General features: G+C 36.1%; 1 long non-coding RNA gene and 1 pseudogene across 5 annotated transcripts; both read left to right on the forward strand.

Moving 5' to 3' along the window:
• Positions 1 to 1778: 1778 nt before the first annotated feature.
• LOC147508717 (uncharacterized) lies at positions 1779 to 4544 on the forward strand. Of its 5 annotated transcripts, none has more exons than XR_015216414.1 (6): positions 1779 to 1919; positions 2495 to 2878; positions 2964 to 3067; positions 3177 to 3384; positions 4035 to 4096; positions 4205 to 4544. It is a non-coding gene; the product is annotated as an uncharacterized LOC147508717 (long non-coding RNA). The 5 variants fall into 5 exon arrangements; XR_015216415.1 differs by having other exon boundaries at positions 3185 to 3384; XR_015216416.1 differs by having other exon boundaries at positions 2495 to 2621; positions 2814 to 3067.
• Positions 4545 to 6821: 2277 nt separating this feature from the next.
• Positions 6822 to 7808, forward strand: LOC147508718 (pathogenesis-related protein PR-1-like; annotated as a pseudogene).
• Positions 7809 to 14291: the final 6483 nt, after the last annotated feature.

Consider the following 14291-nt stretch of genomic DNA (forward strand, 5'->3'; position numbering starts at 1 on the left):
ACTTAAAATTAAAAACAAACCACTTTATAAGACCATCTTATAAGACCCTCTTATAACACATGATCTTATAAGACCCTCTTATAACTTAACCCAAAAAAACAAATAGCCCCTAATTCTACCGTCCTTAATTAACTACTTGTATTCCCGTCGTACATCTTTCAAAACCCGTCGCAGGTACAAAGTGTAGGACTCTTCAAAGATTTGGTACGAAAACACCTGTCTTAATAAAAAACATGAAACTCAACATCTTAAACTTCAGCACTTTCCGTCGCAACCTAAAATACCCTTTTCTTTGGTCCCGTGATTTGCTTCACTTCAACCTAAAAACTCATCTTCTGCTGAAGCTGCCCAATAATCCCTTGATTTGGGTGAAGAAGTATTCTTCTCTCATGGGGATCCATTTGGAATAGAAGAACCATTTTAAAACCCTTAATTTTTCTCTATCATCCAATACTTAACTCAAAACCTAAACCCTAACTCATCCCATCTTCTTCTCACCAAACCCTCTTCTCAAGAGATCGTTTTTTTTTTGTTTGGTGGTGGTGCGCCCAAATCTAAGGAGACATGGTGCTGTGAATGCTTTCTCAAATGTAATTTTGGTCTCTCCTAGTTTTTCAATTTTGATTATTTTCTCATTTCTTTGTTATTTTATTTTTGTGTTTACAATAGGGTATTTCTTCTTCTGTCTTTGTGTTTACCAAAGGATTACTAATACATATTTTTATTTGTTTTTGTTTTGATGTTGCTTGTTGTATTGCAGGTGTTTTGACACTTTTTCTCCTGCCGCTTCTTGCTAAGACCACTTATGTTTCAGAAAATGTTCTTATGCCATGTCAGATTTGTTAAATGATTGGTATTTTTACTAGGAATAATTGTTTGTTAATGTTAGCGAAATAAAGTATTGATTTTTTATGTTATATCTAGTTGGGCATGTGTGTTTATGGGTTCTGTAACATGGGGCTCAATTGTTATTAGCATTTGAAAGACTTTGAATGTATGATTAGTGAGGCTTTGTCAGCTATGGATTGTTCATAGAGATATTAGGGAAAATATAGCCTTGAATAATTAACAAACTTCGTCTGCTCATTTGGTGATTTTTCTAAAGTCAGCTCAATTTGGAGCACCTCAAGGTCATAACTATATAACTGCCTCTCATTTTTAAGTCGTTATTTGTTTATTTAGTTTTCTCATTTATTTACTTTTTCTTTTACAATACTTATAACTTCTAGTACTATATAACTACTTAGTTTTTATTCCATGCATCTCATTATAATACCATAATGCTACAGGTCTTTATACTGCCATGTGCTACTGGTAATTATAACACCATGATGCTACATGTAATTATAACACCATGTGATGCTACAGGTCATATGTGCCCTACGAGTAAGCTTTTTAAAGATCTAATATTACTGTAGAGGTTTTCCTAACTCCAACTTGCTTGTGGAGATATAGAAAACTTAAGAGTAAATTAGGTCTCTGTATTTGCATTGTAATTAAGATTTGGTTACCTCGAACCATACTCTGTCCACCCACATGCCAACTTAGAAAGTATCTTATGAGCACCAGGAAATTGGGGCTGTATAGTATTTGTATTGGTGATGATTTTGATCCTGATTCAAATTGGCCTATTGTACTTCTTTGGAATTTATGTAGTAATTATTTGGTTAAATATCTTACAGAGTCATTGATAGTAAAGTATTGTATTATCTTTGAGTACGATTCTCTCAGATTCTCAATATATTTATGTTCCTTTTTTCCATTTGCCAGAATCATTATCCTTTGCTATTTTGGAGCAACTTCCCAACCGATTTCATAATGTGAGGAATTTGAAATTGACTAGATGGAACATTCATCATGCTGTTGCCACAACAAAGATCTCTCCTAATGTCGAAAGGGTCGTCTGGTAATTGGCTGAGGTACTCTCCAAACACTTTGGTATAATTTAGAATATTAGTAAAAGTGAAAACTTAACACTACTATGTCTCGAGGACTACTATATCCACTGTATGTATCCACTGTCCATACTTAAGAAATTTGTTTATTTTTCGCAAGTGTTTCATTTATATCATGAAGCTATGATTGATTAAGTAAACAAAAGTAATAAGAAATAAATGAAACTGCACTAGTGTAATTTTTAAATTCTTTTTTATTAGAAGTGTCCGTATACACACAAGTTTTACGTATTGACACTATAGTGTCCATATATATACCAATTTTATGAGTTGCCACTAGTGTGGGTCTATCATCTTTAGCACGTCTTTGGCCTTGTAGACACTAGTATCTATATCTGTTTTTAGCTTGTTGTGTGTGTCAGACACTAGTGTCGGTTACATAGCGCCACATGTGTGTCTGTTTTTATCTGTTTTCGCCACATGTTGTATGGGAGGGGGTATGGAAACTTGATTTCTCTATCATATCATTTTTATTATTCCTTGTTGTAATTAGTTTCACATTAGATGTACATTAGTTGATTAGTTTAATGCTTATGCAGCTGGAAGGAGAGATTGCTTTTAAAGCTATTTGACTTGTTGGTTTGGTGAGTACACCTATGTATGTGCATAGTCCATTTATGTACATGTGTGCAATTGAAGATATAACAAGGCTCAATTCAAAATCTGGTGAGGTTTCCCCTTGTCTTGGATTTTCTAGTTTCGCTTGATAATTTTAGTGCCTTAGTTCAAGTTTGCTTTTCTGTTCAACATTACATACTTCTTTTGTTTTCAAGCTTTTGAATGGGTCGCTATAATAGGATCTTATTGTGTACTTTGAGAATAATTGGCTTTGCATTTAATTTGGAATTACGTGGGCAGTTTCTTAGTCTTGATAATATATCCACGTACTACGCTCTGGCTCTTGTTAACTTTAAGCAAAAAGGGTAAGTACTGCAAACATAACTACTGAGTAGAAATTTTGTTTAAGATTGCACCAATTTTGGTTTTGAGAATGCACTCTTATTTTAGGAAAGAATGCACTCGAAGTTCTACTGCTGCAACAGTTTTTATGGGCTTAACTTTTTACACAGTGGATACAACATAAGTCTAATTGCTTCAAAAAATTACTCAAGGTGAGTATGTGCTTATGACATGTTCTTGTGTAGTAATTTTTCTTGAAGTATTTACACTAGCTTCACTTTTGTAAAAGGAATTGAATTGAATTGAATATATGTGGCCAAGCTCTACAGAAGATGAGGTGGAAATTCTTCATGGAAGGTGCGCTAGACACACTATGCGGTGAAGTCTATGGGACGCACAGCTATATAGAAATACCGAAAGCTTGGGAATTATTCGTACAATGCTGCTATCAGTCTTGTATTGCGTTCTATCCCTTTGTCTCTTATTTTGGTCAACATGGTGAATGGTTTGATTGTTCTAACTGATCCACGTAAGTCTTTTTTTCATATCTCAGTATAATTGAGGTTATACATCTTTTAAATATAGTAATCTATACAATTGTTAACTGTGATGAATTATTAAATGGTTGGTTTATATATTTTATTTTGTTAAAGTTATGATGCATGTTAAGGTGTATGCAACTTTTCCTGGGTAGAATTCTAGTTTTTAATGTATTGTAGTTTTTATTAGATGTATTATAGTTTTTATTGATGGATATACCCTATACTTTTAGATCCTCAGACTCAAAGTTTTGTTTATCCTAATAAACTTTTGATCAAGCAAGTATTTCTGCCTTAATTCTTCACTAATTTAGGTGATTGGTAGTATTTAACTCGAGTAGAAATCCTATATTATATAAGCACACATATGGGTTCTCTTATTTGCATTTGACCTTGATATTCGTCTTAGCTTATGATTTCTAGATTATTGTTTTGAATTGGAATCAGATGCTTCTATGTTAAATTCTTAATATATACTTGTCTTATGCTCTCCTGTTCCAACCTTCACACTCTCCACACAATATGATATTATTGGTAATTTGCTAGACAATTGTCATGTGGTACTTAACTTAGAAAAGACACCTATAAGATTATGGTTATCTTATGTAAAGGTGCATCAACAACTAAGATATACCTGCAGGTTCCGCTCATGTTGGGCTAGCTCTACCAGGGGAAATTGGATCTTGGCATACCAAAGGCAAGGTTGCCTACTATAACTTAACTATGATTTTATTTTCGTACTCCTTATGTGCATGAGTATTATATTTATTATTGATCTGACCATAAGTAGTCTTGTCCAACAACTTCTAGTTTCATTCGAACGAACTGAAGTCAACTCTTGTGAACTCACTTCTCTGTGTGGAGTGGCGTCGGACTGATAATGCTCCTACCGTGTTGTTTGCCTCTACTTGGGCTAGCTGCTTAATTGCTCCATCTCTAGAAAACTCCCAAGGATGTTTACCGTTATGAAAGGCTATGTGATTCACATGAAAGAACAAAAATGTGCAAATGTGATGAAGATAGGAATTTCAAATTTCAAATTGTTTTTTCTTTTATGTTCTTATTCTTTCTTTCTATACGTTGAAAGCCTAGTTGTTGGCAATCAAAAGTTTGAAAACATTCTAAATTGGAAGTTATCAATGTACATCAATTTTTGAAAAGTATGTTGCTTGACTAATTGATTTTATAATCTGAGAAACCTTAAATCAAGTAGCAGGAGTGTCAGGAAAAATTGATTCTACCAAAAAAAAAATTATTAAAAAAATTACTTTAAACTAATACGACGGGAAACATTGTCGTTAATTGACTTCCCAAAATGAAATACGACGGAAATGCATGTACTAAACTTAGGACACAAATTTACGACGGTTGGCTGAGTTCCAATTTTGAAAATATACAGTTCCATTGTAAAGCAAATATACGACGGTTTCGATTGTCCTATATTTAACGACGGGAAAAACTATCTCAAGCCCGTTGCAATTCTAATTCAGCTTACCACGTTCTTTCCCGTCGTTAATATTAACAACAGGGCTATTCGCGACGGAGTCTAGGACACCATATCCCGTCGCAAATCTCGATTTATGATAGATTTAACCGTCGTTTTCGAGCATTTCTGATGTAGTGTCTATTAATAAAGTTTTTGGAGAAAAAGAGACAAAACCCAAAGAAACAGAGAAACAGAGATGGAGGGAAAAAACCTTTTCAAGAGACACAACAAGAGTTTTCCTTGAGAGAAAGAGAGCACTCTTAGACTTGTTAATGCGCTGACGTGATGAAGCATCATACTTGTGAAGAAAGCCAAATAGGTTCGAGATAGATCTCTTTGAACCATTGCAGAAAACCCCCGTCTCTCAACAGTGTGCTTTCTGTTTTCAACAAAGCTGGTGCTGCCTTCATCGAGTTTTAAGGTTGTTTGTTTGCCCCCCTGTGGAACTTCAGATGGTGGCGGAGTCGTGGAGACTTTATGAACTTCGGATGGTCACTGATAGCCCTATTTTTATTTTTATTTTTTTGGTGAAGTTGAGGGTACGCCAAGGTGTACCCTGGGACCCCTGGCTCCGCCACTGTATGGAGGGATAATGTAGAGAGATATAAAGAGGTGCTTGCGCACACACAAAGCCACTTTGGTTTGGGGGCTCTCGGGAGGTGAGAGCTCTAGAAAATCTTACTGTGCGGCCGTGCGAGTGCCGGCACACGTCATGCGCAGGGGGTGCAAATCCACCCAATTAGACTTCGAGTGGGTGAGAGTATTGGGCTTGTTTTTGCAGAACAGAAAATCTTATCATATATTTACTTAACTGTTATTTTGTTCTTCTTGTTGTTTTGTTCTTCTTCTGGACTCTAAAGTACTGAGAGTTCTTGCAAAGTTTGTTATTTGCTGGTGACTGACCCCTTAACTGTTGTATCTTGGGAGGCGTGCGCTTGAGAATGGAGGCGATATTCATCACATGAGTTACACAACTCCCCCGTTATGTAAGGCCAATTTTCTGGAATGAATGAATAGAATCTACTACCTGTATTAGAAACTTAAACATGTATATGCCAACTTCCAAGACTCAAGAGTAGCCTCTAAACTATTCATCCACCCAACATGACCCAAGTTTTCTTCATCTATTCGATTAGGGTGAACTAGTGTTACCCCTTGCTGAGCCAATTAGGATCCCCCACCCCCAAAAAAAAAAAAAATCGGTCAACCCAATTTGAATTTTGATTTTTTTTTTTTGGTATTTAGAGGGAAGACCCTAATTTCCCATCTAGGGAGGGTAATATTGGTTAACCCATTCGATTATAATTAGATTATAAGGACTAACTAATGTAGTTCTTCAAGTGACAAACCATATATATCAATAGGTCCTAATATTTTGTTACAACACCTGTCATATGGTTTTGTTGGCCTTGAAAATGTAGCACTATAATGATGTCCGAATGATTGGAAGCCGTTTAATTAACTAATTTCAGTCAAACAAACTCTAAAATCGCACACCATATTCACATGCATCTCTACCATTTCAAATTAATAGCTTTTGTCATGTGAAATGATTCTATTTGTAGTTAGTCTTTTAGACTATATAAGCTCCAATAATGGAAATCAAAGGGATTTTATAAACAAAATCAACCCCTTCCCTATAAATAACTGGTTACATTAAATATAGTTATATAGATCTTCATCAACTGCCACAACCGAAAATCACTAACCACTTCAACTAATCAATCTCAATCTTTCATGGAGACCAAAAACCTAGCTTCTCTCTTATGGTCTCCTAGGAACCTTCTTTTTCTTTTCTTTCTGCCTACCTTACTTGCTTTACATTATCAGACTTGAATGACAAGGCTCGGAAGCCTTCGATAGAATTTCATTCACGGCAAGTATTAAACACCATCCCAACAGATACTATACAAAAATTCTTAGTGCCCCGTAATCATATACATGCCAAGTTAGGCCTTCAACCTCTTCAATGAAGCGAAAAGCTAGCGAGGTAGTTTCGCCAATTCATGGGCTAATCAAAAGAAAGGAGATTGTGCACTGATACATTCAAACACACAGCATATGGGGATTGGGGAGAACATTTTCTGGGGCAGTGGTAAGGATTGTACCCCTCCAATGTTGTGGCTGCATGGGCTGCTGAGAAGAATTACTATAATTACAAAGCTAGCTGAATGAATACACTCAAAACAAGGACTAGTACTACCTGCATTATACACAGATGGTTTGGAAGCAAAGTTTGAGAGTTAGGTGTGTTAGTTAGTTTGAATCTTTTGATTGATATTTCAAATTACTATTCCCAGTTGACTTCTTTCTCTGGTTTGGAAACCGAGTTCCAGACTTCTATTCCTAATAGGATTCCTTCTTTGTTTTGGAAAACCGACCTTACCTCTATATAAACAGGACTGTGCGTCCATACTAGAGATTAATTTACTCATACAGAGAAATAGAACCAGAGACATTCAATTACAGAGACCTAAACCCATCTCTTTCATTCAAGCCTTAGCTGCCAGAGAGAGTTGTGTTGCTGTTCTAGTAGAGTAGATTATTGAAGTGTATCTTAGTCTACTTTTGTCATTGAATCCTGTGAGTAGAGACGCATGTGAAGCCTTTACATCATCTGAGGGGGCGAAATCTCTTCTTAAGGACAGTGTATTCACACGCCATGACAATCCGTTCTTCCTATGTCCTTTTGTTCTATTCAATTATCTAACCCCAATGACAATAGGGTGTGTTGTGGCTACTTGTAATTAAGTGTCGGGACACGTTCATTACTTGTAACTATGGCCCCCATATGGTAATGTAATTGGCCAAAAACCTTTCTTAAAGGGAATGGAGATTGGTTGGGTTTCTTTTTGGTGGGAAGAAAATGGTGATTGGAGCAATGCGCCAATGCACATATACCATTGCTTATATTACTCTTTATTTTGAAAGATGTGAGCAACTAATGGATGAAGAGAGTATTATAAATTTGTCAGATTGATAAATTTCTTAGAGCTATTTGCCACCAATTTTGTCACATTATGTGAGATAGCATCCTTGTTTATTGTACTCTAATTGGAGGCCGGAATAGTTGATAAATTAGCATTGGGGAAGAAAAAAGACTTGTTTCCATGATTTTGTTTGGAGAACTGAACTTACTAATGTATAATGTATTTGAAGCTTCTGGTAAGTGAGTGATAGTAAGTTATCCGTAAATCTTCTGAATTTGATCACAACAACAAAAATGCTAAACACCAATGTCCAAAATAGACCAAAACTGTTGCGTGCCATGCATATCTGATGCAATATGTTCACACACTTCAACCTAAGTAGCTAGTTGGGGTCAACTCATACAAACAATTTTGGGCTATGAGTTTCATGCTCCTTTTGTTGATATTATTCTACCCTAATTTCCAAGTGTGTTCCGTTTATTTCTCTCCGAGTCTCCTCTCATATTAATAGAATTGATCATTTACATAAGTTTGAACTTATAGAAAAATTAACAATTTAACATGATATTAGAGCACAAGTTTGTAAGAGGTCTCGAATTCAAGTCTTGTCAAGTGAAAGTTGTACAAGAAATAAAAAAGTGTCCCGCTTATAGAGACATTGACAATTTAACACCCTTATATAATGCAAAGTAGAGAAGCTGAAAATAATAATAATGCCGAGTCAGTACCAGGTGGCTTTGGCCCCACGATCTTGCAGGGTCAATCTCCCATTTCCTAGCTACCTTGCACGTGTCCTGTCATTCCTGGTTGAAACATACATTATATATCTCTCAAGTCTCAACATGATATTGGTGGTTACAATTTACATTTGTTACTTATATAGTTATATCCCTTTCCAGAATACACCACGGCAGACCATTCACCAGCAAAGACAACGCTCACGGGTGCACATAACCCCTTCACGGGTGAACCCTTCAACAATTGTTTACCCTTCAACTGTTCAACAATGATTGTCCAAAATTGTATATATATATATATACAATCCTCACTAATTTACACGATATGCGAACATACATTTTTTTCGATCGTCCTTTCAAAAATGAAAACTCTATTTCTCATCTTCTTCATTCTTTTGGCATCCATCAGAACCACCACTCACGGGACCTCAGTTCCAACGCTGTCAACACCGAAACAGGCCCATAAAATGCCTAACAATGAGACCATATACCAAGTGTCAAAGCAACTATGTTGGGGCTGTTTTGGTGAGGCATTACAATTTTTGTTTGCTCAAAACTTAGTTAGAGCAGCTAAATGGGAATTCCCTCTAATGTGGGATGTTCAACTTGAGAAGTACGCGAGATGGTGGGCTGGAATCAGGAAATCAGACTGCCAAGCACAACATTCATTTCCAGAGGGAGGCTTCAAACTAGGGGAGAATATATATTGGGGCAGTGGCTCTGGTTGGACCCCCACAGACGCAGTTCGGGCCTGGGCTGATGAAGAAAGGTATTATGATTATAGGTCTAACACTTGCCAAAGTGGCAAAGTTTGTGGGCATTATACTCAATTGGTCTGGAGGATCACACGACGAGTTGGTTGCGCTCGGGTTATATGTGACGATGGAGATGTGTTTATGACTTGTAATTATGACCCCGTCGGTAATTATGTTGGAGAGCGACCATATTGAACGGACTAAATACTTGCTCTTGCTATTTTGTTAAATGTATATAGCAGTATGCCGATGCTATAAGTAGGGCTGTCAATGGGTTTCGAAAACCTGATAACCGATCTGACCCGAACTGATAAATAACGGGTTCGAGTGTGGTATTTCGGGTTCGGTTCGGTAATGGATCCAATTTTCAGTTCCGATAAACTATCGGTTTGGTTTCGGTATTTGCTTCCACCGAACCAATATTAACCCGAACCGATAGTGGTATTGTAGTAATATCTGTAATTAGTTTGGTATAAGTTAAAACAATATATGTGGCTGAGATCCACTGATGAAAAATATCTACGGCTAAGAATTTGAGAATGTAGATCGACTGTAAAAGTATCTAATAGGCGTAACAGGCTAACAACAACACTTCTCTAAGATTATCCTTCAATCTTTCACCAAAAGAACTTGTTTTAAGCGACTCGGAGAATGTAGATCAACTTGTTTCAAAGTTCTCCAGCGAAAATCTATCCTTTGGATTGTCCTGCTACTGTGTTGCTTCCATTCTTTAGCAATTTCTTCCAGCTGCACTTTTCTCTCTTCAAACAAGGTATATACCCATTTAATTTTACTTACTTAATTTTTAACAACTCAAACATTCTCCTCTCTCACTCTCTCACTCAAATATTTATTGGATTTGTGTTTTTTATTTTTCCATTGTAGTGTTTATAAACCATATTATGTCTACTTCATCATCAAGTGTTAGTTATGTTGCTAAAAGTAATACTATTGTGATTGATGATGGGAAAGATGAAAGCACTCGTCAAATTTGTAAAGTTGCGCCTGCTAGGAAGTTGAGGTCTGTTGTGTGGGAAGAATTTGACAAGAAAAAAGATGAGAAAGGAGTGGATAGAGCCATCTGTATGCATTGCAAAGAGAATTTTGATGGAAAAAGTGCTAATGGAACTAGTCACTTGAGGTCACACTTGAAAAGATGCTCTCGTAGGGTGAAGTTAGGGTCAGGTCAGCAACAACTTGTACCACTCAAGAGAGAAGATGGAACTATACATCAAGAATCACAAATTTACTCAAGCGAGGAGTCACCGTGATCTGTCCAAGATGGTTGTGAAACATGAATATGCTTTTCGTATGGTGGATCATCTTTATTTTAGGGAGTTTGTGCAAAACCTTCAACCTCTTTTTTACCTTAATAAGCGCAATACGCTAAGGTCTGATATTACTGAACTTTTTAAAGAGGAAAAGGTTGAGCTATATCGCCTATTAGAGAAGCTTCCAAGCCGAATCAGTTTGACAACAGACTTGTGGACATCTGAAAATACAAAAGATTCATATATGTGTGTAACTTGTCATTTTATTAACGATGATTGGGTTTTGAGGTCAAAGATTTTAAACTTTCTGAAGCTTCATTGTGGTCATACAGGGGAGGAATTGGTTAAGGTAATGATGAACTGTTTACTTGACTGGAATATTGATAAAAAATTGTTTGTTATTACTCTGGACAATGCCTCATCTAATGATACATTGATTGCAAGCTTGAAGGGGACTCTCAATCGAGATAGTTTGTTGGTATCGGGTGGGGATTATTTTCATGTACGTTGTACAGCCCATATCATCAACCTTATTGTTAAAGATGGTCTAGAAGTATTAGGAAATACTTTGAAAAATATTCAAGAGTGTTGTAAGTATGTTAGGCTTACACCTCAAAGAAAGACGAAATGGCAGGCTACAATTAATCAAGTCAAAGTAACAACAGAAAAGTCTATTTCTCTTGATTGCAAGACTAGGTGGAATTCAACACAAGAAATGCTTGAAACTACACTCGAGTACCAAGAAGCTTTCATGCGGTTAGACCAACGAGATGATGATTTTATGGTGAATCCTTCGAGAGAAGAATGGGACATGGCAAGAGTTATTTGCAATTGCTTGAAAGTGTTTGCTGATTCAACAAACACTCTTTCAGGTATATAATTTAATAAGCAATTCCCTTTTCAATTCTTTTGTAATTGGTTTATTGTTTGATATAATTAAGTGAGTAATCATGTTTTTGAATGTGTACTCTAGGTTAAAAGTATCCAACTGCAGACATTTATTTCTCTGAGGTTTGTGAGATTCACTTGAGCATTTTAGAATGGCAAGACAGTCCTATATTTAGTGTGCAAGTTATGGCAGGCAAGATGATGGAAAAATTTAGTAAATACTGGTCTGATTGCAGTTTGATATTGGGAGTGGCTGTTGTGTTGAATCCAGAGTTCAAGATTAGATTTATAGAGTACTACTTTGCAGATATTTACGATGAAACTACAGCCGAGTCGCAGACAAAAAAGATTAAAGATGCCTTCGTTCATATTTTTACGACATATGATTCGCTCTCGACAAGTCAGGTGCCCATGAGTTCAAGTGGTTGTGCTAGTACACAATCAACTAGTGCAAAACATGTGGTTAGAAAGAAAGCTAGAAGAATGGAAAATTGGTATATGCAAGAAGTTATTGTTGGTATACAAACAAAATCTGAGTTGGAACTTTACCTGGAGGAATCTGTATTTCCACTCCAGGGTGCAAGTGTATTGGATTGGTGGAGGATTAACGCTCCCAAGTATCCCACTTTGTCAAGGATGGCGCGAGATATTTTGAGTATTCCAGTTACTTCGGTTCCTTCAGAATCAGCATTCAGTACAGGGGGTAGAGTGCTATGTGATAAATGCACATCATTGGGGACTGACATGGTTAAAGCTCTCTTGTGCACACAAAGTTGGTTGCCAGCAATTCCAGCTGGAGGTACGTATAGTTAAGTTCACTATTGTAATGGATGAATAATATATTAACTTGTAAGTGGTGTCTATTGTAATTTATAGTTACGTAACTCGTCATTTAATTGTTTATCTCATATTCATTTACATCATTCTCTTCAATTAGCACAAGCAAAACATATGTCAAAGAATGATGCAGTGGTAGGAACTATCAGTTGAATTAGAAAGCTTGGGATGTTTTAATTACTTCTTGTTATTACACTATGTGTTTACAATTTTCTAGATTTGCTAGATAATTAGATGGAATGATATATATACCAAAGATCTCTTGATTTTGGGGTTGTTTTATTTTGGCAGGATTTATTTTGCTTGGAAGCTTGCTTTGAGAGTTTGATGGATGTGATATGCAAAAAAAATCTCTTGATTTTGGGGTAGTTAGATTTTGGCAGGAGATGATTTGCTTGGAAGCTTTCTGAGATTTTGCTGGAAGGGTTAATGTTTTGTCAGAGTGTTTATTATAGGCAAGTGTCTGTTTCAATAGATTTGGTAGACTTTTACATGGTGACAGAAGAATTACTTTGTTTAAAACTATATAGGAGCCAAATCCTATTGTTTCAGTTGGTATCTATGGACCTGCTACTTTAAGTTTTACTTCTGTTCTCTGAATATTAATGAATTTAGACTTCTCTTTGCATGATTTTGTAAAGAATTGAAGGCTACACATGATCAAAAAGGGTGGTATGTATTTTTTTGTTATTTGGAGCTGATTCTCATATGTAATTTCAAACGCTGTGTGCATCCACCAAGTACATTTTTTTTTTAAATTCCAAGAAGTTTGGGTCAGGTCGGATCGGTTTCGGGTTCACTAAATTCTTACCAGTTCGAATCGGTTTCAGGTTCATTAAATTTTTATTGGTTCGGATCGGTTTCGGGTTCACTAAATTTTTATCGGTTCTGGTTTAGATTTTACATAATCCAATCCAAACCAATCCATTGACACCCCTAGCTATAAGTGTAAACACTAGCTAGTCATAATGTAAAATTATAAGCCGGTGTGCAACTTTGTCCATGTTAAACTTAACTTACATAGATCCGAATATAATGGGAGCTTTAAGTCCCCATCATGTCATTTGAATTGTGCAATTGGAACTGCTTGGTTGGTGCAAAACAGATTTTATGGTTGGTGATGATTCACTAATATGATGGGCTTACAGCCTCCAGATATTGTTGATAAAATGTATTGGGTATATTAGGCCATATAAGACAATGATGATGGAGAAATTCCCACCTCTACACATAAATTATCAAGTAGTGTATTTTACATTCCACTTTTTTCATAATTTAGAAGTACCTCCCTCATGTTATGAAATTTAGACAATTTCTTTTCATAATTTACAACTGCCTCCCTAAGTCACTAAAATTACATAACCGGTCTTAAATTTCATAACATAATTAAACTCTCCATAACTATAAGACATTTTTACCTTAATTCAATTCCTCATCATTTATCATGTTTAGAATCATTATTACCATTATCACAGTAGTTTTTATTACCATATATATAACTTGAGTGAAAGGTTCAAAAACTTTCAAAAAACAGTAGTTCACATACTTATCAACTATATGATAGCTAGACTTTTCGAAACCCCCTCCCCCCCTCCCAAAAAAAAAACCCTATATGATAGTTGGACCCACAATGCTATATATATAACTTGAGTGAAAGGTTCAAAAACTTTCAAAAAATAGTAGTTCGCATACTTATCAACTATATGATAGCTGGACTTTTCGAAACCCCCTCCCCCTTTATCCCAAAAAAAAAAACCTATATGATAGCCGACCCACAATGCTCTAACCTTGTTTTTTTTCCTTCTAGTATATCTAGGCCGCAGCTTGGGTCAAGTTACTTGGAGGAGTTTGTCAGGATGGATACATTTTTTTATCTCTGGTCTGGTTCTTAAGCATGTTGAGAAAAGTCTTAAGCTGCAGGATACACTAGCGCAGCTAAAAGACCTGCAGTGTGAACTAACTCTTTTACGAGCATGTGTAGGGTGCCTAAGTT

Source organism: Coptis chinensis, chromosome 3 (assembly GCF_015680905.1).
Source record: "Coptis chinensis isolate HL-2020 chromosome 3, ASM1568090v1, whole genome shotgun sequence".
Lineage (NCBI taxonomy): Eukaryota > Viridiplantae > Streptophyta > Magnoliopsida > Ranunculales > Ranunculaceae > Coptis > Coptis chinensis.